The 27,113-nt window shown below is 52.1% G+C and overlaps 1 pseudogene; it reads right to left on the reverse strand.

Moving 5' to 3' along the window:
• Window positions 1–22,977: 22,977 nt before the first annotated feature.
• Window positions 22,978–26,973, reverse strand: LOC119308250 (annotated as a pseudogene).
• Between the last annotated feature and the right edge of the window lie 140 nt (window positions 26,974–27,113).

Here is a 27,113-nt window from a genome sequence, read left to right on the forward strand (position 1 = left end):
CCTAGTGACCTATTCTGGTATTAGGCGCAATAATTATTCTCGTTGATCTGAACCCCTTTTCACGCCCTGTTTCAGGCATTAAACGATTGCCTGCCCGCTTGAAACTTCTCTTGGTACCTTCTTACTTGCTCTCGATTTCTTCTTAAGTTCAATCCGAGAGTTACTTTCCGCAACCTTCCCCGATGTTATCTACCAGATAGTCAACCTGGTAAGGCCCGCCCTTCCCGAGTCTTCCCCCATATCCTTTTCGTAAGTACGATGAAGATCAGATAGGATGACGACTTCATCATTTTGACCTGAAGCAGAAGTATGAAGGCATCAATATATTGGATCGACCTCTTCGAGAAGAGCAACCAACACCGAGAAGATCCGTTAGAATTTCGTAACCAATCTCTCCCCCTTACTCCCCTCCTAAATCTCGCGACGAGATTTCTTGTAGTGGAGGAGAATTGTGACGCCCGGATAATCAAGCTACAGTAAACTCTGCTAATGATGCCACGTCACCTCCGTTACTGTTGGTAATCCCTCGTTAGTTCAAGAACCGATTCAAAATTCAAATTCCAAATATGGCATACAACAAAAGTTTTCACACAATAAAACAAAAATGTTTGGTTTGTGCCAAATAATTCATACGTAATATTGATGGATAAACCAAGTCTATATAAAGAGTTTAAATGCACTTAACTAAATAAAACAGTAGAAAACAATTATTTGAATGCTTTTAAATTAATAAACAAATTTTAAACTAGTTTATGTAGTCACCAAACTTTTTAAGGCCGTGGGTTATTCAGAGACATAATTTAGGAGCTATTGTCATATTTTACAAAACTAAAGAAATTAAAAGTAAAATAAAACAGAAAAGGAAAAATAAATAAAAGAAAATACAAAACAGAAATAGAAAATAAAATAAGAGGAGAACACCCCCTTTGGGCCACGGCCCAGCTGGCCTCTGGGCCAATCAGGCCGACAAGGCCGGCCCACCCCAGCGCCCTACTAGGTCACCCCGACCCCCCCACCGAACCGAACCCTAGTCCCCAACCGCCCCACTCCCCCACGTCTCTCTCTCGTTCTCCCCCCACCCTCGTTGGATCTGGATCGAGCCCGATCCCCTCGCTCCACATGGGCCACCGCACAACCGTGCTCGCGCAGGGCGGCACCCCACCCGACCTAGTGCGCCTCCTACCTCCCGCCGGCGACCTTGCCAACCTCCTGCGCCACATTGTGCACCGGATGCCCTCCCCGAAGACCAGCTGCCTCCGTCGCGCGCCATCGCCCGACGCTGCTGTCTCGTCGTCGACCACCGCCGGCCCGAGCTCCGGCGCCGCCCCGAGCCCGCTATAGCACATCTACAGGGCTATGTGAGCCCTCCTTCCCTTCCCCTCTTCTTCCCTGGCGGATCCGCCGTCGCGTCCGCATGTGCGCACTCGCCGCCCATGCCGTTCCCGCTCCCTGCACACCGCGCCAGACCGCGCCCGCGCCCGACGTCGTCGTTGCCCTCTGCTGCACCCGTGCGTCACCTGCGCCCTGGACCTCCCCTGACTCGCACTTCCCCCGCAGTCCCGTGCCCTCGCCACGACTCGCGCGCGCCCCCGCAGGCGTCCTTTGCCTCCATCGCGCCACGGCCGCGCCGCACCTTGCGCCCGCTTGCAGCGTGCCTCATGTGCCTCTCCCCCTGCTCACTGCTGCTCCGGCGTGGCTCTGCCCACGCAGCCGCCCGGTCCGCCCCTAACTGCGCACCTGCGTCCGACGACCCAACCACGGTGCCCCTCGCCTTGCGCCCCAGCTCGTCGCCTCACCGCTCCACCAGCGGCGCTGCAACTCCGGCGCGTCGTCCTCAGCTCCCCGCGTTGCCACGCCACGCCCTGTTGCCGGCCTCGCAGTGCTCTGTTGGGCGCCCGCAATGGCGCCCGTTCGCCCACTAACCCAGCGCTCGCATGCCCGTGCCCGTTAAGGCCGTTTGGGGCCAATGACAAGGGGCCCCACCCCCCAAAATGTTTTATAAAAAGAAAAGGAGATAGAAAAATAATAGTAATAATAATAAATTTAATTAATTAATAAACTAAATTAATTAAGTTAATGAATCCTATTTAATTAATCTAATTAACCTGTTAGTTTAATTAAACAGTAATTAGTTTAACCTAAACCCTAATCAACCTAACAGTGTATGACAGGTGGGTCCCACTGGGCCCACATGCCAGGTTGACTAGTCAATCTCTGTTGACTGCTGACGTCAGCATGACATCATGCTGATGTCGTAAATCCAATTTCGGATTAAATTAAATAATTAATTAAATTCCAGAAATTAATAAAATCTTTAGAAAATCATATCTTTTAAACCATAGATCGGATGAAAATACTTTATACATGAAAGTTGCTCAGAACGACGAGACGAATCCGGATACGCAGTCCGTTCGTCCGCCACGCGTCCCTAGCATAATGAACCTGCAACATTTCACCTCCGGTTCATCTATCTGAAAACGCAAAACACCAGGGATACTTTCCCGGATGTTTCCCCCTTTCGCCGGTATCACCTACTACCGCGTTAGGGCACACCTAGCACCGCGTATTGCCATGTTACGCTTTGTGATGCTTTGATTTCTCTATTATTTATTGTGTTCCCTTTCCGTTACTTCTTTCCGGTAGACCCCGAGACTGCCGGCGACCCCAGTTCGACTACGGTGTTGATGACCCCTCCTTCTTGCCAGAGCAACCAGGCAATCCCCCCCCCCTTGATCACCAGATATCGCCTATTATCCTCTATACTGCTTGCATTAGAGTAGTGTAGCATGTTACTACTTTCCGTTGATCCTATTCTGATGCATATCCTGACATTGTTGCTACATTTGTTGACACCTTACCTGCAATCCTAAATGCTTAGTATAGGATGCTAGTTTATCATCATTGGCCCTACATTCTTGTCAGTCTGCCTTGCTATACTATCGGGTCGTGATCACTTGGGAGGTGATCACGGGTATATACTATACATACATACATACTATACAGATGGTGACTAAAGTCAGGTCAGCTTGTTGAGTACCCACAAGTGATTCCGATGTGGGGGCTGGAAGGGCAGGTGGCTCCATCCCAATAGAGGTGGGCCTGGGTTCCCGACGGCCCCCGACTGTTACTTTGTGGCGGAGCGACAGGGCAGGTTGAGACCACCTAGGAGACAGGTGGGCCTGGCCCTGGTCGGCGTTCGCGGTTGCTTCATAATAACATGCTTAACGAGATCTTGGTATTTGATCTGAGTCTGGCCACTGGCCTATACGCACTAACCAACTACGCAGGAACAGTTATGGGCACTCGACGTCGTGGTATTAGCCGAAGCCTTCGTGACGTCAGCGACTGAGCGGCGCGCGCCGGATTGGAACGTAAGCCAGCTCTGGTATTAAGGGGGCTAGTTCTGCTTCCGGCAGGGTACGCAACATGCAGGTGTGCAATGGGCGATGGGCCCAGACCCCTGCGCGCATAGGGTTTAGACCGGCATGCTGACCTCTCTGTTGTGCCTAGGTGGGGCTGCGACGTGTTGATCTTCCGAGGCCGGGCATGACCCAGGAAAGTGTGTGCGGCCAAATGGGATCGAGCGTGTTGGGTTATGTGGTGCACCCCTATAGGGAAGTTAATCTATTCGAATAGCCGTGATCTTCGGTAACAGGATGACTTGGAGTTGTACCTTGACCTTATGACAACTAGAACCGGATACTTAATAAAACACACCCTTCCAAGTGCCAGATACAACCCGGTGATCGCTCTCTAACAGGGCGACAAGGAGAGGATTGCCGGGTAGGATTATTGCTATACGATGCTACTTGGAGGATTTCAGTCTACTCTCTTCTACATGCTGCAAGACGGAGGCTGCCAGAAGCGTAGTCTTCGACAGGATTAGTTATCCCCCTCTTATTCTGGCATTCTGCAGTTCAGTCCACTAATATGGCCCTTTACACATATACCCATGCATATGTAGTGTAGCTCCTTGCTTGCGAGTACTTTGGATGAGTACTCACGGTTGCTTTCTCCCCCTTTTTTCCCCTTTCCTTTCTACCTGGTTGTCGCAACCAGATGTCGGAGCCCAGGAGCCAGATCCCACCGTCGACGATGACTACTACACTGGAGGTGCCTACTACTACGTGCAGCTTGCTGACGACGACCAGGTGTAGTTTAGGAGGATCCCAGGCAGGAGGCCTGCGCCTCTTTTGATCTGTATCCCAGTTTGTGCAAGCCTTCTTAAGGCAAACTTGTTTAACTTATGTCTGTTCTCAGATATTGTTGCTTCCGCTGACTTGTCTATGATTGAGCACTTGTATTCGAGCCCTCGAGGCCCTTGGCTTGTATTATGATGCTTGTATGACTTATTTAAGTTTTAGAGTTGTGTTGTGATATCTTCCGGTGAGTCCCTGATCTTGATCGTACACATTTGCATGCATGATTAGTGTACGATTGAATCGGGGGCGTCACATCCCTCCTGCTAGGAGATGAAGAGCCGAACGGATGTATCATGTACTTCGATGGGGTATTTGCTCAGCAAGGCGCAAGGGCGGGGGCCGTCCTCATCTCACCCACCAAGGACAAGCTTTGTTATGCAGTGCAACTCTGCTTTCAGTGGGGCGAGAAGGTCTCCAGCATCGCAGAATTCGAAGGCTTGCTTGCCGGACTCAGGGCCGCGGTCGCGCTGGGGGTAAAGTTCCTCACCATCAAGGGCGACTCTCAGCTTCTTGTCAACTTCTAGAACAAGGAGTACACGCCCAAGGACGAGCACATGGAGGCGTACCTAGAGGAGGTGCACAAAATGGAGAAGCGGTTCATGGGTGTGGAGCTGCAGCATGTGCCGAGCGGGATGAACAAGGAAGAAGACGACATCACCAAAAGAGCCTCTTGTAGGCTCCCTCAGGAGCTAGGGGTGTTTGAGGAGCGGCTCTTCAAGCCATCTACGACCCTGCACGCCACGACTCTAGCAGCACCTCAGGAGGACTTGCCACAGGCACCTGAGATGGGTGCTCCAGCCTGTGGTCACCCCTCATGAGTCCGCTTACTGCTCGCGCTCGAGCCTCAGGAGGGGTGCTGGACCGAAGAGTTCAAGGCGTACTTGCTTCAGGGGACCCTACCAGAAAAGGAGGAGGACACTGCACGCGTGGCCCGCCAGGCCACCGCGTACTGCATCAAGGATGGTGAGTTATATCGCAGGAGGCCTGTCGGTGTCAAAACTGGCGGATCTCGGGAAGGGGGTCCCGAACTGTACGTCTAGGCGGATGGTAACAGGAGACAAGGGACACGATGTTTTTACCCAGGTTCGGGCCCTCTCGATGGAGGTAAAACCCTACTCATGCTTCATTAATATTGATGATATGGGTAGTACAAGAGTAGATCTACCACGAGATCAAGGAGGCTAAACCCTAGAAGCTAGCCTATGGTATGATTGTTGTTTCCTACGGACTAAAACCCTCCGGTTTATATAGACACCGGAGAGGGCTAGGGTTACACAGAGTCGGTTACAATGGTAGGAGATCTACATATCCGTATTGCCAAGCTTGCCTTCCACGCCAAGGAAAGTCCCATCCGGACATGGGACGAAGTCTTCAATCTTGTATCTTCATAGTCTTGGAGTCTGGCCAATGATGATAGTTCGGCTATCCGGACACCCCCTAGTCCAGGACTCCCTCAGTAGCCCCTGAACCAGGCTTCAATGACGACGAGTCCGGCGCGCATATTGTCTTCGGCATTGCAAGGCGGGTTCCTCCTCCGAATAATTCATAGAAGATTTTGAACACCAGGATAGTGTCCGGCTCTGCAAAATAAATTCCACATACCACCGTAGAGAGAATAATATTTACACAAGTTCAATCTGCTGACGTATTTCGTGGCATGACGTCATACCACGGCCAAGCCTTTACTCGAATTGTTTTTATTGTTCCACCTCAGCGCGTTTAGCGAAGCGGTTTCCTTGGCACGTCTTGTCAAAGCAGAGGTCGTGTCCCCTTATTCGGGATTCTCATCAATACGGACGTGGGTAACCCAACCGCGCCCGTTGGCCTGCCCCCTCCATCGAAGGCGAGTCCGAAACAGTTACGGGGACGGCTCTTGGTATTCAACCCCTTTATAATGAGACCAAGGCCTGTTCCTTTTCTTCAATCTTCAATCGAATCCGCCCCTCGCCCCAAGTTCCAACACCCAAGGCCCCAGATTCAGGCGCTTCAGACCTTCGACAATGTCCAGCTCCGACCTACAAGGCTGGTGGATGCCTTCTTCCGTCACGGAAGAAGATGTGCTAAAGCTGAGAGACGCCAGGTATCTAAGCGGCGAAATCTCGCATAGGCTGCCCGCCCAAGGGCAAGTCATTCCTACTCCCGAGCCTGGTGAGAGCGTGGTGTTCGTGTCTCACTTCCGTCGAGGTTTAGGCTTCCCGATGGACCCCTTCGTGAGGGGGCTCATGTTTTATTATGGGTTGGAATTCCATGACTTGGATCCGAAGTCCATCCTCCACATCTCATCGTTCATTGTTGTATGCGAAGCCTTCCTCCACACTACCCCTCACTTCGGATTGTGGCTCAAGACCTTCAACATGGAGCCGAAGATGATCGAGGGGCGGCAGGCAGAGTGTGGAGGGGCAGTTATAAGCAAGAGGGCAGATGCTCCATGGCCCGAGGGCTTTTTTCAAGAGGAGCTTGGTTTGTGGCAACAGGAGTGGTTCTACATCACCGCTCCCAGGGGCACCAGATGGGTGGCGCCGCCTGCCTTTCGTTCGGGCCCTCCACAACGGCTGGCGTCATGGGTCAACAAAGGGCTTGACTGGGGGCCGTCCAAGGACGTTCCATTATTGCAGGGCCGTATTCGAGACCTCCAAGAGAGGGAGATCAATCTGGTTGTAGTGGCACAGGTCATGCTGATTCGGCGCCTTCTGCCCTGCAAACGTCGCCCCCTCCGCCTGTGGGAATTCAATCCGGAGGGACCGCGAGCTCTCCAACACTTCATGGGTGCGACGCCCGTGGAGATGTATAAAATGTTCTTCGGATCACAAGAGGTGTGTCCGGACTTGACCGAGGACGCAGGTCTGAGCTGCAATTGCCCGGATACTCAAGTAAGTAGTCCCTGTGTCCGGACATGCTATCCGTACATTTATCATAAACTTGCCCTTTAAAGAGTTGTCCCTTGAACAGGAATGGATCGCAAAAGCAAAACTAATAAGGTGTCCGGCTCCCCTCCCTGAGACCATGCCGGATCCTGTGTTAACCAAGATGCGGGAGGCTGCGCCTTTGGAAGAGGGCGAAGGGGGGAACAGGAAAGCTATCGCCTCCGCTGAGGATGCTTTTGAGGAAGGGGGGATCAAGAATCCCCCCCCCTCCAAGGGGAGAAGAGGACCGCTTCTGAAGATCCGGAGACCAAGGCCTCAAAGCGGGGGAAGAAATCTTCACTAGAGGGTCCTGCGCTGGGAGGAGCCCCGGCCGCACTATTTCCCCAAGGAAATCAGCCCTCTAGTGAGCCGTAAGTAGAAAAGGGAGTTTTGTAATAAGGGACATCCCTGTTTTTATTTCTGAAGATAAAGAAGTTATTACCTTGTAGTTCGGATCTCAGCCCTTCTCAGCAGAGCTCGTCTTTGGGGGATCTTCGTCCGGAGATGATGGAGAGCGAAACGCCTCCGTCTGCCGCACCATCAGGCGGGGCAGACGACCCTGAGGTGTCGTCACGGAGGGCTTCCCCGAGTCCGGCGGGGCTAGAAAGTTTGGCGCCAACTAGTGTTCGGTCGGGGGAGCTGAAGGATCTGCTCGGGCGGGCGTCTATCTCAGAAGATCATCGTATGTTAATGGGTACGGTGATTGAAAGGATTTCATCCACTGAGAGCGGGTTACATGAGGCCGTCAAAAGTTTACTGACGGGGTTTGAGGTACGCGAAAATGATATACCTCCTGACAGTTATGCATATAGAATGCACCCTGTATAGATAGTAGCCCCTGAGACTCGGTATGTTGTCAAAAGTGACACCGTGCCGAGGATCATAATCTCAGTTATAAGATGTCGCCCTTCCTATTCAGGGGGCGGAGCGTTCGGTGGCCAGCCAGACTGATAGATTTGCCGAACTGAAGCGGCAACTTGACGTTGCGGATGCGGACATCACGCTGGTCAATAAGCGACTTGACGAGTCACAAGGTATGTGGCTTTTCCGCGGACACCTGGTATAAGGGAGCTTGACGCCCGTGCCTTACAACATGTATGCTTAATGCAGATGGTGCCGCTGCTATGGAGGACCTTTGAGCGGAGCTTGCCCGAGCTAAGGAGCAAGCCAGAGAAAGTAATGCGGCTGCCTTGAAGGCGGCCGAAGAGCTAAGAGCCGAACAGGCTGCTCACTGCCGAAGTAGGGAGGAAATGGCCGAAATGGCCGTGAAGCTGAAGGATGCTACCGACCGCTATGATTTTCTTGAAAGAGAACGCCGAGTGGAGCAAGAGGGCCTGAAGAAGGCGACCGCCGAAGCCAAGGATGCCCGCTCCGCAATGAGAGCTATAAAAGAGGAGCTACGTCAGGCCGGGGATATTGCGGCTGGCAAGCCTTTTCTGCTGCGTAGGAAGTTCACGGATCCGAAGTATGCTCAGTTGGGCCAGTTGTGGGGTGCGGAGGATGCTTATCTGAATTTGGTGGCGAGTGCCGCAGACGCAGTCGCGCACTTCAGAGGCCAAAAGGATCATGGAATGGAGGAGCTTTTTTGGTCGCAATTCCATAGTCCGGAGCGTCCACTTCCATTAACCGATCGGCTAGCCGAGTAGGCTGAGCTGAATAGGTTGTCCGAACTTGCCATGAAGGATGTCGTGGCTCATTTGTGGCCGAAGAGGCCCGAGCCGAAGAGTTATTTTGGCTTGGTGCAGCAATTCCTTGATGCGGTGCCACATATCGAGGCGATGAAGCGGTCGGCATGCATAGAGGGTGCGCGGATGGCTCTCGCCTGTGTCAAAACATACTGGGCAGAGATGGAGGCCACCGACGTTGCATCCCAGGATTCGTTTAGAAGCCGATTACCAGCCGATCACTGTTTTGAGGAAGTCCTGCAGGGTGCTCGTTTAATAGAAACGCAGTGCTCGAAGAATGTTATGTTCAAATGACATGTATGATTTGTGAAACCATGTTTATAATATAAGGGCTTTTTATACTTGTGCGTTCAAGTGTTGAAATGCCTCCTGTGCGGCTGTTAACGTATATGTGTATATAACCTGAAAGATGGCAGTCTTCGGCTTCAGCCCCCACGCACATAGTGTGGGGGTGTTTGCAAAAAAGCGCTTTTTCACACTTAATCCAACGTCTTGGTCCTGTGAAGGAGGTGATAGCGTAGCAAACTAGGCAACCGGACTATAATGCTTTATCACTTTCACTTAGCCATAGGAGTTCGATGGTGGGGCTACGATATAGCCCCTAGGGGCACTGCGCTCTCCAAATTTTTGGGCGCGTATGTGCCTGATCGGGAAACGGTCCTTCATTAAAGCGGAGGAATTCTAAACATTCTGGTAGTCGATCGAGTGGTTGACCAGTCTCTCGCTATATCATGACAGTCAGTTTTCGGCTTTCTCTACTGAGGTGCTCACCTGGACAAACCAGGGCACAATCGCAGTAGTTCTCCTGGTGCCGCGTTAGCCGATAGAGCGGAACGTAAGGCAGCAAAACACAGGAGCCGGGCAAACCCAACATTTGATCAAAGACATGATTCGGAGCTGATGCATATAAGGCCTAACTCGAGACGCCGAACACTCCCTAAGGTATTAGGTCTTTTATGAAAACGGGCAGAACAATGCCCTAAGCCCCTAGTGTCCAGGTACGCGCAAGGATTTCTGACGCGGCCGATGCCAAAATGCCAGCTTCCTCCTCGGTTATGGTGAGAAACCGGGGGATGTTTATCAACAAGAGACAGTAAGAAAGGTTTACGCAGGGTCTTAATCTAAAAAGAATCCTTGCAACGGGTCTCTACTGCACGTCTGTGCCTGTGTCTCCGTTGTGCCGTATCCCGGACAGGCGTAGCATGGTGTTCATCTGTAAAAGAGAAGAACTTAGTTTGAAAAAGGGATCGTGCGAAAAATGTATAGACAGAATATAAGTCAAAAAACGAATAAAATTGAGCTTTATTGTCTCTTATTGTACATGCGTGCAGCCCCTTGTAAGGGGGGATGCGGCTAATAAGCCCCTTGTTTATTTGTGCCGGACTCGCCTAACCGTGTCCGGGGTCTGAATGACCTGTTTGGGTGCTTTGATCGGCAAAGCCGGATTAATGTGTGGCTGCAAGGCAGTCTCACTTTCTTCCATATTCGAGGAACACTCGAGGTTTCCCTTTAATGAGATTATGCCGCGTGGACCGGGCATTTTAAGTGTAAATGCATAATGCGGTATTGCGTTAAAGCGGGCGAAAGCTTCGCGTCCCAATAGTGTTTGATAGCTACTTTTAAATGGGGCGATGTGGAAGACTAACTTTTCGCGATAGGAGTTGTCGGATGAGCCGAACACAACTTCCAGTGGTAGAGAGCCCGTGCAATGGGCATATGGGCCTGGCATCACTCCTTTAAAGGAGGTGTTGCTATGGCGTATTTTGGTTGGGTCTATCCCCATTCTGCGGATTGTATCCTGATAGAGTAGGTTTAGATCACTGCCGTCGTCCATTAGGACTTGTGTAAATTGTGGTCCGTCGATTATAGGATCTAATATCAGGGCAGTCCATCCTGCATTCTGGATACTTCCGGAGTAATCCTGATGGTCGACAGTGATTGGTTTTGACATCCAGTGTCGGGACTCCGCTGCGGTGGACCGTGCGGCGCATATTTTAATGGGTGCCACTCTACTTTTGCCTGTTGTCACGTGAAGTGAGTTTACTATTTTGACCTCTTGTGGGAAATTCCTTTGTTTGCCGGTGCTCTGCTTGTGGAGTTCGTCATCGTCCTCACTTGGTGTTTCGAGCCCCTTGTGTTCGGCATTAAGTCAGCCGGACTGTTTGAAGACCCAACAATTTCTGTGGGTATGGTTTGCAGGCTTCCCGGAGGTGCTGTGGATTTGGCATATCTTGTCCAATATTTTGTTTAGGTTGGATAGCTCGCCGCTGTTGTCCTTGAGAGGCAGTGTTTTGTTGTTCTGCCGAGAGCTTTTGAACCCGGTGTTGACTGCCGTGCTCTTTGGGCCGTTTCCCTTAGTTCGGCGCTGGTCCTTTCTGCGTCGTGGTTTCCCATTTACATCCCTGACCTCGGATGTACTTGGGTCGTTGGTGCTGCATCTTGCCAGCCAGCTGTCCTCTCCCGCGCAAAAGCGGGTCATTAGGCTTGTTAGTGCGGCCATTCTTCTTGGCTTTTCCTGGCCGAGGTGTCTGGCGAGCCATTCGTCTCGGACGTTATGTTTGAAGGCTGCTAAGGCTTCGGCGTCCGGACAGTCGACTATTTGGTTCTTTTTGGTGAGGAACCTGTTTCAGAATTTGCAGGCTGACTCTCCGGGCTGTTGGGTTATGTGACTTAAATCGTCTACATCCAGAGGGCGGACATAAGTCCCCTGAAAATTTGCTCGAAACGCATTCTCGAGCTCTTCCCAACTTCCAATGGTATTTTCTGGGAGGATTTTGAGCCAATGCCGGGCTGGCCCTGTGAGCTTGAGGGGTAGGTATTTTATGGCGTGGAGGTCATCTCCTCTAGCCATATGTATGTGCAGGATGTAATCTTCAATCCAGACTCCGGGGTCTGTTGTTCCGTCGTATGCCTCTATGTTTACGGGCTTGAATCCTGCTGGAAATTCATGATCCAGCACCTCATCGGTGAAACATAGGGGGTGTGCGGCACCCCTGTATTTGGGTGTGCCGTGATGTTCGAACACTCGACGTGTTGTATTGCTTTCTGGGGCTTGCTTTCTTGGCCCATAGATGGACCTGACCGGGCCATCCTTTTTGTGAGGATCCTTATGTGGATCGCATGCCGACTTATGTGCGGCGCTGCTTGTCGCTCTTTGTTTGCCATGTGGTCATCTATCCAACCGGGCGGCCTCTTTGTTTTTTGATTGTGGGGGCTCTACGGCCTCCTCGTCAAATTCGGGCAGTAGTTTGCGCTTCGGGTAGCTTTTTTCTTGGCGACTATCGCCGTATTTGTCTGCGGTCTTGAGTACTTTGCTCCATCTCATTCTGAGTATATCTTCCGCTGTTTTGAGCTTCCGCTTCTGCTTCTTCAGACTTCGTGCACTGGCGACGAGCCTTTTGTGGAGGTTCTTCTGCTCCAATGATGTGTCCGGCGTGAGATTATCCGGACTGTTGTTTTCGCCGGGGGTGGATTGCTTATCCAATTCATCCTGTTCGGATACTTGCTCGGGGGCATGTTCGTCGTCCACCGGTTCGCCCTGCTCTATGGTTGGGTCTATATGGGTGCTGTCGTTGTCGAGGCGGGACTTTAGACGGCGCTTGCGTCGCCCTTTCGGCTGTTTTTCGAGGGAATTATCCTTCGCAGCGTCCCGTTGTTCCTCGTTATCGCTTCCTTTAGGTGTATCCACCATATATACATCGTGAGTTGAGGTGGCCTTCCAGTGCCCTGTGGGTGCTGGTTCTTGTTCGTCTCTGGCATCGTCGTCCATACCGTCGATGTCTTCGGAGTCGAAGTCTAGCATATCGGTTAAGTCATCGACAGTGGCTATAAAGTGGATGGTGGGTGGGCTTTGAATTTCTTCGTCGTCCGTGTCCCAACCGTTCTGACCATAATCCGGCCAGGGCTCTCCTGATAAAGAGAGACATTTTAGCAAATTCAGGATGTCGCCGAAAGGTGAGTGCTGAAAGATGTCCGCAGCGGTGAACTCCATGATCGGCGCCCAATCGGATTCGATTGGCTGGGGCGCGGAAGGTTCGGGGTCCGGAGAGGAGTCCGGCACCTTGGAGTCACGAGCTTCACAAGGGACAGGGTCCGTATTCGGCTCTATCGCTGTAGAGGTAGCAGCCCCCGAGGTGGTGTCCAGCCACCCATCCTCGATTGGCGGCGTCGGCTCCGAGCTAAGGGTCAGAGCGGACTCTTGTGCAGCCTCCAGGGCACTGTCCGGCAGCAGAGCTAAATCATGCCCATCGTGACAGTGCGGCGCGCTTGGCTGTGGCTCGAATCCGTCGAAGATCAAGTCTCCGCCGATGTCGGCCATATACTTCAAACTTCCAAATCTGACCTGATGGCCAGGGGCGTAGCTTTCGATCTGCTCCAGATGGCCAAGCGAATTAGCCCGCAGTGCGAAGCTCCCGAATACCAAGATCTGTCCGGGGAGAAAAGTCTCACCCTAGACCGCGTTGTTGTTGATGATCGAAGGAGCCATTGGGCCTATAGGTGACAACACAGAGGAACTCTCAATGAAAGCACAAATGTCGGTGTCAAAACCGGCGGATCTCGGGTAGGGGGTCCCGAACTGTGCGTCTAGGCGGATGGTAACAGGAGACAAGGGACACGATGTTTTTACCTAGGTTCGGGCCCTCTCGATGGAGGTAAAACCCTACTCCTGCTTGATTAATATTGATGATATGGGTAGTACAAGAGTAGATCTACCACGAGATCAAGGAGGCTAAACCCTAGAAGCTAGCCTATGGTATGATTGTTGTGTCCTACGGACTAAAACCCTCCGGTTTATATACACAATGGAGAGGGCTAGGGTTACACAGAGTCGGTTACAATGGTAGGAGATCTACATATCCGTATCACCAAGCTTGCCTTCCACGCCAAGGAAAGTCCCATCTGGACACGGGATGAAGTCTTCAATCTTGTATCTTCATAGTCTTGGAGTCCGGCCAATGATGATAGTTCGTCTATCCGGACACCCCCTAGTCCAGGACTCCCTCAAGGCCCAATGACGTTTCGTTGCGGTGCATCTCCAGGGAACAGGGGCTCGAGCTGCTAGCGGACATACAAGGCGGGGACTGCGGGCATCACTCCTCGTCGCGCACCCTGGTGGGCAAGGTGTTCCGCAGCGGCTTCTACTGGCCCACCTCGCTCAACGACGCTATAGAGCTGGTGCACTCTTGTGAGGCATGCCAGTTTCACGCCAAGCAGATTCATCAGCCCGCGCAGGGCCTCCATATGATACCGCTCACGTGGCCGTTTGCGGTCTGGGGGCTGGACATCTTGGGACCGTTCCCTTGAGCGCCAGGGGGCTACCGATACCTCTACGTCGCCATCGACAAGTCCACCAAGTGGGCGGAGGTAGAGGTCGTGTGTACCATTCCAGCCGGATCAGTTATCAAGTTCATCAAGGGAATCGTGAGCTGATTTGGGGTCCCCAATCGTATCATCACCGACAACGGCTCGCAATTCACTAGCAACCTTTTCAAAACATACTGTGCTAAACTTGGAACGCAGATCTGCTACGCCTCAGTAGCACACCCACGGAGCAATGGACAGGCTGAGAGGGCCAATGCGGAAGTCCGGAGGGGCCTCAAGACCCGCACCTTCAAGAAGAAGCTCGAGGCCTGCGGCAGGGGCTGGATCGACGAGTTGCAGTCCGTGTTGTGGTCCATCTGCACCACCACGACCAAGCCAACAGGAGAAACACCGTTCTTCCTCGTCTACGGAGCAGAGGCGGTTCTCCCTCACGAGGTCAAGCATCGCTCCACGCAGGTCCTGGCGTTCGATGAAACGCAGCAGGACGCCATGCAGAGGATGGATCTTGTGCTGGGGGAGGAACGCCGCCGTCAAGCCTCGCTCTGAGCAGCGAGGTACCAGCAGGCGCTGCGGCGGTGCCACTGCCACAGCGTCCTCCCCAGTACGTTGGAGGTGGGCGATCTCATCCTGAGGCGGGTGCTCTCTAGGGAAGGGCTGCATAAGCTCTCTCCCATGTGGGAGGGCCTGTTTAGGATTGCCCATGTCTCTAGGCCTGGCGCCGCGCGCCTGGAGACACAGGACGGGGTCCCCATCCAGAACGCCTGGAACATCCAGCACCTCCGGAAGTTCTACCCCTGAAGAAAGGCTCCGGACTGTGAAGCAAGGCTCCGGCCTATGAAGGTCTCCACTCGTGACACTCTCACGTAATAGTGAGTGGGGCTGTACACGCCCCGGAGTCTCCTGAGAGTCGCCCTGGGGCCTCATGGGGGCTCCCTCCCACGTCTTAGTGGCACCACTTAGCTCCGCGCTGGTGAGAAGACTAGATTAGGTGCCAGACGCAGCTGTTCATTTGCTTTCTGAAGTTGCTTGCAGTTTTTAGTAGTCTTTCAATGGATTTGGTATTCTCGAATGCTGGTTCCTTGAGTTGTGTTTTCTCCTAAGATGTTTTGTTCCAAGGACGTGAGAGAGGTGGCAGTCGCCCACCACTTCTCCTCACGCTCCTCGCGCGTGGGGCTAGGTAGGTCTGTGCGCCTAGGGCCTACCCTTGCGCGCACACACCGCGCCAAACCCATTATTTCGGCTTCATCCTTGCGAGGAGCCCTCGATCGAGCCCACAGGCTCCAGCACCCCTCATGTCCATGCCCCCCTGGGGCAGCGCGACGCGGTGCATCAGGCCCAACCTAGGGCAGGGGGCTCGCGTAAGGGGGAGCAAGCCGCTCGACAAATTTTCTCTTCCTACAAGGGACAGATCTGCCCTGCTGCGGCTACTGAGGGCACAAGGTGTATCTCCTAAGGGCACAGGGCGTACCCCCTGGGGGCCCTGTCAAGTGCCAAAGGTTAGATTCTCATGAGGCGGAGGACGACTGCACATACCAAGCTAAGCCTTCCTACCTTAACCCGCTCAAATTGCAAACACTACAACACAACATCAACAAGACAATTATAACATAAAATGGCATAGCAACAATGGTTCATTACACGCCCTCGCAGGGTACATTCTTCTTTTTTCGGATTGCAGGAGAAAGGAAAAGCTAAAGAAAGAGGGCCCGAAGGCGTGCAAACTTGGCACCAGCGCCCATCCTCAAGCAGCGCCTCAAGGTAGCCCGACGCTCCACCAGTTCTTCCATAGGAGGTCTGGGGTCACCGGCCTTGAGTCCAAGTTCGCCGGCCCCCAGCTTCAAGCCGGGCTCCTCTCCGGCTTCACCGGAGTGCTGCGACGGGACGAACCACCGGCGTCCTCGACATGAGCACGACGACGCGGAGGCCGGTCCTAACCACCGCTGCTCGAGCTCTCGTCCGAGGAAGAGCTGCCGCCACGGGAGGAGGAGCGCGCATCGTCAAGGCCAAGTTCGTCGTCGCCACCATCGTCGTCGCTGTTGTCCTTCGGGCAGCACCCCACGTGATGGCCATCCCCCCTAAACACCCTCACATAGAGGGTCGCCAGGCCGTCGTACTTGAAGTGGAGAGTGCACCTTCCGCTCAGACCACGCGCGTGGGCGAAGGTCTGCCAGCCGTGGGCCAGCACCATGCTACCAGAGGCGGAGACCTCGATGCTGACCCACGAGGCTCTGTTGCAGCACCCATCAGCCTGCAACCAAAGGCCAGCAAGCCATGAAGAAGGAAGCTTGCCGGAGAAGAAGCGCGGGAGCTAGAGCAAGGTGCCAGCCGGGCTCTCCGACCACACCACGAACTCAGGAAGCACCTCCAGCGAGGAAAAGCGTGGCTGAGGCGGGCGCACGATCACGGCGCGCCTCCCTTCGTCATGGGGGCTGCTCCGGAGCCGGTAGCCCTCGCCGCGGGAAGAGGTGCCATCGCGGGCACCCGGAGCAACGCTGCCTTTGGGTGGTGTGCGCCCGCGCCCCCTGGATGCTGCCGGAGGGACCGTAGGGTGCTTGCGGGGACGTCCACGGCCCCTCTTTCGAGGAGGAGAGGCTGGCCCCTCCTTGGAGGCTTTCCCTTTCTCGGCCGTTGAGAACCTCTTCGGCGACGCCTGAGCAAGACGGAGAGGAAAGAAGCAGGCGGGAGCAAGACGAAGGAAAGATGGACCGGGGCTCTGCCCCTCCCTCACATTTATAGCCAAGGGAGGCCAACCGCCGGCCTCCACGACCTCGCGCCATCATGACCTTCTGCATGCCGCGTCGACCAGTCAAGTCGAGTAGTTGCTGAAGCAGCACGGGGAAACGGAGTCGCCCACATCCAATCAATCGCCACACGTCATCAAGGCCGCAGGCGGTTGGGGCCCGTGACGCTCCGCACTTGCCCTTTGGCTTCGCCTGGAAGCCAAGTCCGAGCACGCCTTGGGCCCGGGGGTTACTGTCGGTGTCCTGGACTTGGGGTATCTAGTCCTGCCTGCCTGCGGCCCACCGCATGACTCCATCGACGGCCTGGTACAGCCCAGCTTCAACACCAACACCGCAAGACGCTCGCGAGGGGCCAAGCCTCGCGAGGCGGACGACGCCAAGACCCCCGAAGGAAGTGGCCTCCTCAGGAGGGCTCCTGAGGGGCGGAGAGTTCTATGCAGCTATCTCATGAGGCTCAGCTGACGTGAGCCATGACGACCAAGGCCAGGCGGGCGCAGAACGCGGGTTTCCTCTTCGGTGCAAGAGAGGAAAGCCACAGGCGCGGAGTCCCGAGGAATCAGCCAATTGTTTCCATTCTGGTGCAACAAGACCAAGACCGCCAGGACGGCAGGACGGAGGTCATCACCGAGCCCACCGCAGCGTCACGACCAGAGGCTTTTCGCAGGCGAAGACTACTTTTGTTAGGATAGATTGTACTATTGTCCCCTTTCAAATCCCGCCGTTGTGGAATCCCTTCCCGTTGTGGACTAGCCACCATCATAGGAAGGGGGCCGAAATCAGAACAAGTAGAGCACCACACCAGCTCAAGAACACCTCACCTCCTGAGGCTTCTTCATCCTTTGTACTAGTTCATCCATAGCCCCTCGAGGCAATCCACCACACCACACTGGATTAGGGTATTACACCACAACGGTGGCCTGAACCAATATAAATCTCTGTGTCTTTGTGTCTCTTTGAGCTCTACGCGCTAGGCTAGGGAGGATCGCGAGTAGACAGGCTGGGCAGGTTGAGATCTCCACACAAACCCCAGAGTTCGAACCCCTCAAGGGTTGCCGGATCCCTAAATCCGACAAATGAAGCAGACGAAATTCATGCAAACCGGTCGATATTCATCAAAGTTCAGATAGGAAATAGCACAAATCATCCACACATAGCATGCAAATTAATTCTAGTACAACAAGGTCTCAAATTTGACTAGATCCCGGATATCAAACAAGTTTTTCATGAACAGATCATGTCCTCCCAAACATACTTCCCCTTCAGCTTCATCCAACAGTGTGTGCACGTAAATGGCCATCCCTAAGACCTGTGGTACACCACGACGGCGCGTGTGTGCTAAATATAATGTGTAGACCAAAATTGAGTGAATGAATCAATGAACAAGTTGAGCAAGAGGAAGTAAAACTTACCATCTCCATGTTCACGTGTAATGGCCATCTTGCATCGAGCTGACTAACGAAGTTGCAAAACTTGATGATGCCGACCTGCATAGCACACCAGTGATACGACAACGACCTCACGTTGCGTCGTTGAGTGATGTACATGTCGTAGGGTGCAATGTGCTTTCTGGCGTGAAACTTTTCATGCACTTGCTCCGAGATGGGCGGCCCTTTGGTCCTGCCTATGAAATCTGTGGATACGGCCAGCCACGCGTAGCACAACAACTCATCCGCCATGGTCGAGTAGCTCACCATACTTTCAACTCTAAAAATGACGTAGCATTCGGAAATAAGCTCAATGACATTTGACCGAACACCTGCCCGCCGTGGTGTCTACCACGGAGGTCGTCGACAGGGGGCGGAGTGTACCTGGGTACAAGCGGCTCCAAGGCTAAAAGCTCTGTCGGAATGATGAGCGGGTGCGTTGGTGCTGGTTGCGGACGTCTGGCAATGCCTCTGTGGCGGTCGGAGACGAACAGCAGCGACGACGAAGGTGTAGGGTGCGGATGCAAAACAAGAGGGAGAAGGGGTGGAGTGGAAGGAAATGGGACTGGGAGGGGAATTAGGTGGGCGGGGGTGTCGGAGTCCTATGTTTCGCGTGTCCGGACTCCCGCAACGCTCGCACACTTTTGTCTCCAATTTGCAGGAGAAATCGCGTCCGGACCGCCCCACGGACTGATACAGACCCGTATTGGATGGCTTCACAGTACGGACAGCGTAGTTCAGACGGTTGCGAGAGGTTTACGGATCCGCCTTGGAAATGCCCTAACACCACTATACGCAATGTGGGCTCCTGATTCTTTTCAAAAAGATTCGCTTAGGGCGGGCCTTAGGGCATGTAGCACGGAGGCAGCACCAAGGTGCTACCTACATCCACCTAAGCTTGGAGAGCTAGAACAATTGCCGATACCGATTACCATTCAACTTCATATGCTGCCTCACAACATCTACAACCACATACAGTAAATTTGGCCTCTCAAACGATTCACGGACATACCGGGCGGGTCCATGAATAGTGATTGTTCACATCTCATATTTTTTGTTCCACAACCGGATACCTCAACTAAAATCCTCAAATCCATACAATATAAAACCTAATCTAAATCTTCACCAGCACTCGGTCCATGGCTGTGTCCATGTCTAGAGGCCAGCTGAGCCCCTTGAAGTGAAGGTGCGGTCGCCGGCGAGGTAGAGTAGGACATAGGACATGGACCAGCTCATGGGACTCGAGGCGCCACCGTCTCCCATGCCCTACTCTTCATCATCGGAGCCCATGGCCTGCACATCGCAGGTTAATGTGAGGTCCACAATAGATCCATCGTGGTCGGAGCCCAACACGTCCACCATGACGCAGTTGTCATACCAGGGCTGTCGGTCACCTGTAGTGACTATGCGGCGTGCAACTCTACCTCGCCGGCCTTTATCGCGACGGTTGTTGCTGCCTCGCGAGGCGGACACGTCATGCCATATTAACCTTCGCATCGGACGGCAATAACTTCGGGCATCTACCTTCGACTCGGTGCACCAACGAATGGGTTGCGCCTCCGCCATGGAGTTGGGGCGCCAGATGGACCGCGCCATCTCCAACGAGGCAATGGTGACGCGCCACCCGCCGAATTGATTCCGGTAGCTGCCGGGCGGACTACTCCCGGGAGCGATAGAGCGCAAGACGGACAGTCATCTCCACCTTGAGCCCGCATGAGACAAGGTCCCGATCCATTGATCGGGTGACCGAGGACTCGGATCCGCTGCCCGCCATGTCAGAGAAGGCCGAAGATCGTCGGAAGGGGGCTTGGGGACAAGTGGAGTGGAGTGGCTAGAGTTTGGTCCCGGAAGCAGATGAGGATGAATATATGTGGGGTCGGGGTGGGCCAGCATTTGTTGAATCCGATGTGGCGGACGCGCCCAGGCCTCCCCATATCCACCCTAGATTTGGGTGGCATAGGAGTGGCGTCTGTCAGCCAGGACGTATAAGGCAGGCCTGAGGCATCCGCCTGGGTCGGGGTTTTTGACTGGTCAGTGTGTTTTCTCCCAGCTCGCCACATCTTTTTCTTGTTTTCTCTTTCCTTTCTTTTACTAGCTTTCTTCATCGAAACAACAGCCTCCTCTGCAAGCAACACCTGCCTCCTTCGGGCTAACACTTTATTGCCACCATGGAGTCCAGACCTAGTTGTTGGGGTTACACGATGGCCATGCCCTTAGGGCATCTTCAGCGACAACCTGTAAATTTCCTCCCACATCTATCCGCGAATGTCGGGAGACCAATCCACGGACACAGATACGGGTGGTCGTCATCCAACGCTACCCGTCATACATTTCAAACACTATCAGTACAACAAACGAAATTCGTGCAAACATGGCTGGATTTTCATACAAATCGGACGAAGTTCATGCAAACACGGCGGATTTTCATTAGATTTCGTATAAACATGATGAAATTCATTACATTTCAAACATAGTTCAACTAAAAGTGGTGCCCGTCCGACTCCAAAGGTATAATACCTAAACTAAAAGATTATCGGCGCCCGTTCCCCATCTCCAGCCATGAGCCCCAAAAATGAAGCTTCGCCTTCTCCAGCTCCGCCTCCGGAGCCCTGGGAACTAAAGTTGTCCGCCTTCATGTCGCCACCAAGTGACTAATCGGCGATGATGCTCAGCCTACTAAGCTTGGCTTGAAGGAAGGGGAGGAGCGGTGGCCTTCCTGGGACCAGAGCGACGATGATCTACCATGCACTACTCTTCCTCGCTGTCGGCGGCGCGCGCGAACGTGATGACTTCGTGGCCGTGGTGGCGCAGTGTGGCCTCGACGGAGCCAAGGATCTCGTCCTCATCATCGGTCTCGCCGAACACCTTGTCCACCGACTCATCGCACTCATTATAGGCGGCCGCCACCCGCTAGTTGTACCGCCAACGGGCAAGGCGTATCTCGCGGGCGAAGCGACAGGAGTCGAGCAGCGCCGCCAGCTCCGTCAGGTCCGTGTCCGGTGCTATCGCCCTGCCAGCGAGCTGCTCCTCCGCATGCAGGTGCTCTTGGAGAGTTGGTGGTTGTAAGCGGCATCGGCCTGCACCTCCCGAAGTCGTTCCTCCCGCACCATGTCCATGTAACGGGCACGAGCCTCACCAATGGTCATGGTGCAATGCACCGGCGAGGGTAGCGTGGACGAGGAGGCTGGCGCCGGCTCATCGGCGACCGCATCCTCCATTCATCGTAGCCCTTCGGTTGAAGCCAGTAGCAATGGCGGCCATCTCCTTCTTCTCCTCCAGCACCAGCCTGTCCCAGAGAACTTTGGCGCGGGAGAAATCCATGGTGGGAGTGGTGCGGAGAGGGATTGGATGCAGATGACTACAACTATGGTCATGGCAGCAGTTTATATAGCGATGATGGGCGATAGAGGGACGGACAAGTGGCGCAGAGTAGCCGCCTCGGCAATCGTGTGTCATTAATGTGGGCAGCAGACGAACGGACGACGCGTCATTTGAACGCGAAGTAGTCGCGTGCACCAGGAAGCGGTGCGGGCGGTGCTTTCTCGGCCGGCATGCCACTTCAGTGCCGACGCCAGTATCATTTCTTACAGGAAACGCTCGCGGGCGAGGGAGTGGGTATGGGTGGGCCAGGACGGTCAGAAGCGGGCGTGGCAGCGGTCCAAACTCCTGCAAAGCCTCCTCACGTTTGTCTTCAGTTTGCGGACGAAAATACGTAAGGACCATCATGCAGACCGATACAGGTCCACATTGAATGGCTTCCACGATCTGAACAGCGCAGCCCGCAAGGTTTGAGGGTCGTTGGAGATGCCCTTGAAACCTCTTTGATTCAGGGGATTCATTACAAAACTATAGGTATTTGGATGGAAGAGTGTCTGATAGCACCAAAAAGGAAAAATAATTTTATGTAAAAGTTCCTAATAATTCCAATCATGCTAATCAGACGACCACAGAGCAAAATTCTAAGGATCTAAATACTGTAAAATTCCTTGGAACCAAAGGAGCCGTAAGTTGACACGCTGCCCTTGGGCTCTGCAAGAGTAAGGAAAAGAATAGAGAAATGTTTTGAAAGAAACGAATATCCAATTCGAACCGAGCTCATCTACACCCTATGAACAGTAAAAACAAAATAAATACTAATACTAAAGAATCAAAAAATTATATATCTTTTTATGGTGAAAGATGCTTGAGTGCGTGACGTTCGTGCCAGATTTCAAAGCATTCGGACATCTGAGTAGCTCTCAACAAAAAAGACAAATTCAGTTCTTCAGAATTTTTTGAATTTGTTTTGTATTTTTAACAATTTTACTATTCACTCATAGGCTCATCCGAGCACAGGAGCCAAAACGGCCCGTCCGAACCGCTATATAAAGATCTGTTTTGGGAGCTCCGTTGAACAAGATCAAACGGGATACGATAAATGCAACTTAGCCCGCCAAGCTTAGAACACAATGCTTAGCTAAATATAAACATATTTTTTGAATTGTCATACGTGGAGAACTAAGTGGCAAACGGAGAGACAAAACTGCTTGCTGACCCACAAGCACCCGCTTCATCTAGAAAACACAGAAATTTCACAAGAAAAATACAATTCCTGCAGAATTCAAGAAAATTTCACGTGTTCCAAACAACGCTCTAGAAGCTTTTTTCACAAATCGGTATGTTCATAACTCTGGTCCTAAAGCTGGTACAGCACCGTATCATACATTCTAGCCAGATAAATATATATTCATGAATAAACTTCGCAATGTAATTAATAAACAGGCTACAGCCATCAACATGCCTGCTGTGATTTAATTAATTAGGACGCAATAAAATATGTTCAGTAAGCTTCGCCATAATAATCAAGAAACCAGCAGCAGCCGTCAGCCAGTTTGCTGCATTTTAACTAGGATAAGGTAAGTTCGTCAGTAAGCTTCGCCATAGCACTAAATAAACTAGCTAGTGGACTCCACGGGTATGTTCGACAGAATAATGAAAACAGCAAGATAACTACACTAACCAGCCTTTTCAGCATTACCATTTTCAGCAGGTCCCTCATTCTTCAGCTCATATGCCTGGTAAGGTACCTCGCTCATTGGCCGAGGGACAGGACGGCCTGCGAAGTCTTCAGGGAAGAACGTGAAATCAGGCCCAAAGTTGAACCTGACCTCACAATTTGGCTCATCAGGCAGTGAGTACATTGATGCAGCTGGGTAGTAGCGCCCTCCAGGAATATCCTCAAAGGCCGTGCCTTGGCATACCCCGTTCTTGAAGTAAACTATCTCACTTCCTACATTTGCAGTTAGATTGAAGTCAATAACAAGACAACAGGCCCTATGAATAGAGTTTGGAGAAGTTGGAAGCAGGAAGCGGCATGCAAGGGCAAGACAACAATAGCTGGGATTCTTTATTTCAAAATGCAAAAACACAAGGAAACACCTTCCTTATAGTGTCTGTTGACTGTATATGTACTGAACACCCCACTATTGAAAATCTCAATCAGAGCTACAATAGGGTAACAAAATCCTTGTAAACATAACAATGAAATTTCTGATTTCACTAATGATGCAAGACATGAAGGTGCTATGATAGACTAGATATGCAAAAATGCATGAACAAGAAATTAACCACAACGTCATAAACTTTGAATTCATACCAATGGGCTAACAAAGACATGGTTTGATTGAGAATCAGAATGTGCAGAAGCAACCGAACCAGAATAACTATGATGTGCCGGAAAAGCAGATGATACACTCGTATGAAGGGGTGGTGAGTAGTGGAGTCCACTGTGCAGAAGGGGGCAGCAAAGCTCAGAATTGCAAAGCTTTTCGTGGAACATGGACATTGAGAGCTTACATTTTGATATCTCAAACAATATACACCATCCTTGACAGAAACTAATTTAGTAAATTCATATAAGTATTTAGAAACTTGTATGAATTGCAACCGCTGCGTTTTAGGAGATGTCATTTGACAACTAAATGCCACTTGATTGATTTTCTTTTATGCTTTAGTCAATGGACAGTATGCTGCATCCATCATCATGCTTCTGCATCAAATGCCGCTCCATACTTCAAAGGAAATAATATCACCTATTAGGTTGACTAGGTGACTATCTATGGGAAATATCACAATATGAGTGAGTGAAATGAAATAAACGGCGCGTTTGGTTCCTGCTCAGGTAATGCAATGGGTTTCCGTAATAGGTAAGTGTCGCTTCTGATTCTTTTTTACGGGATACTGACTTTGTTTGGTTCGTTCGGTCCTGTCCGGTTTCCTAATCACCTTCCGCTCAGCTGGTTTCGACTTTGCAAAACCGCACATCGGAAATCGCTACTACAGAAGGCGTAGTATGCAAATCAAACACATTCTGCACTTCCAGAAAGCGTGGGAATTGGAAACCGCACAGAATTCGCTGAACCAAACACGTTGTAAGTTCTAGTATGTGCAATGGAGATTTGGAACACATATAAGTATCCCAGTGACCACACAGGTATTTGGAGCTTGCATAAGTCATAAGGTTGAAAAGGACAGAATGCACCCATTTCAAAAAGGGGCTTCGTAGCTGCTGCTGCAGTTGTGAAGCATGGGCAGTCCGAGGACAAATGACAAATGAGATAAGTACATAATTGCTGCATACGACGATCTATAAACTTTTCTAGTAACTAACATACATACAAAATCAAGTAGCCCATATATTCACATTAAAGAATTACTCTGTTGAATATGTTATCCTAAAACCTAAGTACTCTATTCCTGCAGTTTTTTAGCATAAAGAATGAACATATGAAGAGGAACCTTAAGAAAGATTACTCACCAGGAACTGGATCCAGCGCCTTTTTCTCATCCTTGAGACCTTGTGCATGGAAAGGCATCCCCTTGCACTTAACCAGGTCAGGTTGTTTGGGCTCATACAGCTCGCCCTGAGGCAGAGAAATGTAGAAGCCCGGGACATCTCCTTCACCATATCCTTCATCGGCGTACTTGTCCCTCCAGGCAGTGGCGGAGGACGAAAATTTTTTAAGGTGGGGCGAACTCTAAGCCTAATAAATGATGTGATGCAATATCAAAATAGCTTTTACGCAATAATAGTCCACTCATAATTTTACATAATTTTAAACTAATTCAAATACAACAGAAATGCAATCATATTTAAATAAATCTGAAAACATATGGATAATGAAGAGTTTTTTTTTTTTTGAAAAAGGAGGCTTGCCCCCGGCCTCTGCATCTGAACGATGCATGCAGCCATCTTATTAAAAAGTCTCAAAGTATCACAGAGTCATAAAAGTATTACAGCTCGCAAGCGGAGCAAAGAGAAAAATAAAAAGGCTCAATATCACAACCGGTATGACAACAAGGGACAAACTCCCTAGACTCATATCATTGTTATGCGTTTGTCATTCAAACCGGTTGAATATAGCCCGTGCTACCATCTCCCTCTGGTTGCACCCAGTAATCATTGGCTCTCTGGAGTCCGTAGGAGTGAGTCAGGACCACGTAAAATGGACAAACATTGCAAAGCTATTCTCAGAAAATTTACATCATAAATTCGCAACATGTGATGGCGTTGTGTACGGTTTTTTTTGTGAGAGAGAAAGTGTGGTTATTTTAGAAAAAAAAATAGCGTGTTTTTATTTTGAGAAAGAGTGACAGCGTGTTGTTTTTCAATGTAAGAGAGATAGCATGGCGTGTACTGGTGCGTGCGAACGGTGCCCAGCAGCAGGAACTCATGGGCCTAAATAACGTGGAGAGAATCTGACGACCGACTAGGCCTACTCGTTTTTCTTGGTTCTCTTCTTTTTCTAGCGACAGTGACTCCAGAACCAGACAGCGATAGCGTATGCGTACATGTAGAAATCGTTTTGCCCAAAATCAAGGTAGGGCGGGCGCCCTGCCTCGCCCTACCGGGAGCTCCGCCTGTGCCTCCAGGCCTTGTACACCTAGGAGCCATCGACGCTGCGGTAACTGAAACCAAAGCTGTCGCAACCCACAGGTGTCTGGATGTCAGCCTTGTTGGTGGCCCAGCCGAGACGGGTGGCGCCAGAGCTACCAAGGTGCATCACCTTGACCTCAAAATACCAAGCACCGGATGCAATGCCACGGGTGGCACGTATCATGCGGTAGCCCTTGGTGCTGCCTGCGGTTAGGCGATCCACCGAGACCTCGATCTTCTCGGACTTGTAGACACGCGAGAGGAGCACATGTAGTTCGGGGCCGTCGTCGTTGCGTTCGGCAGCGAGGCGGGGTGCCGGGGTGAGGAGGAACTCCTCCTCGCCACAGGAGGGCCTGGGGCGACCGCAGTTGCCGCCCTTCTTCTTGGATTTCTTGGTCGGCGGGGCCGGGGGCGCGAGGGTCATGTGCTTCCTGGCGGCGCCCGAGGGGTCGTTGATCCCGTCGTCGTCGGCGTCATCCACGGCCGCCGCGTAGAGCGGGGCGACGGCGGAAATGTCGGCGTCGGAGGCGGTGGCGGCGTCGGAGAAGGGGGTCTCGGGATCCGCGGCGGAGGCGGGGGTGTCGGTGAGGTTGGGGGTCCTGGCGGCGGCTTCGGGGTCGGGGCGTCGGTGGGCGGCAGGAGCAGGTCGGAATCGGACGGCGGCAGGAGCAGGTCGGAATCGGAGGGCGGCAGCATAGCGGGCGAGGGAAGGGTGGCGTCGGCCATCGGGGGAGGAGGAGCACTCGGGAGCTGGGGATTGGGAAGCGGCTCGAGGGTTTGGGTGTGATTTGGGTGGCGAGGGTTTCGATTTTGGCTAAATTTTTTTAAATAATACATTTTTTTAATAAAATTTGAAAAATAATATACGGTTTTGAGAAATTACATAAATAATACAGCGTCGACTTCCTGTAAGCCGACTGG

This window comes from Triticum dicoccoides, chromosome 5B (genome assembly GCF_002162155.2).
Source record: "Triticum dicoccoides isolate Atlit2015 ecotype Zavitan chromosome 5B, WEW_v2.0, whole genome shotgun sequence".
Lineage (NCBI taxonomy): Eukaryota > Viridiplantae > Streptophyta > Magnoliopsida > Poales > Poaceae > Triticum > Triticum dicoccoides.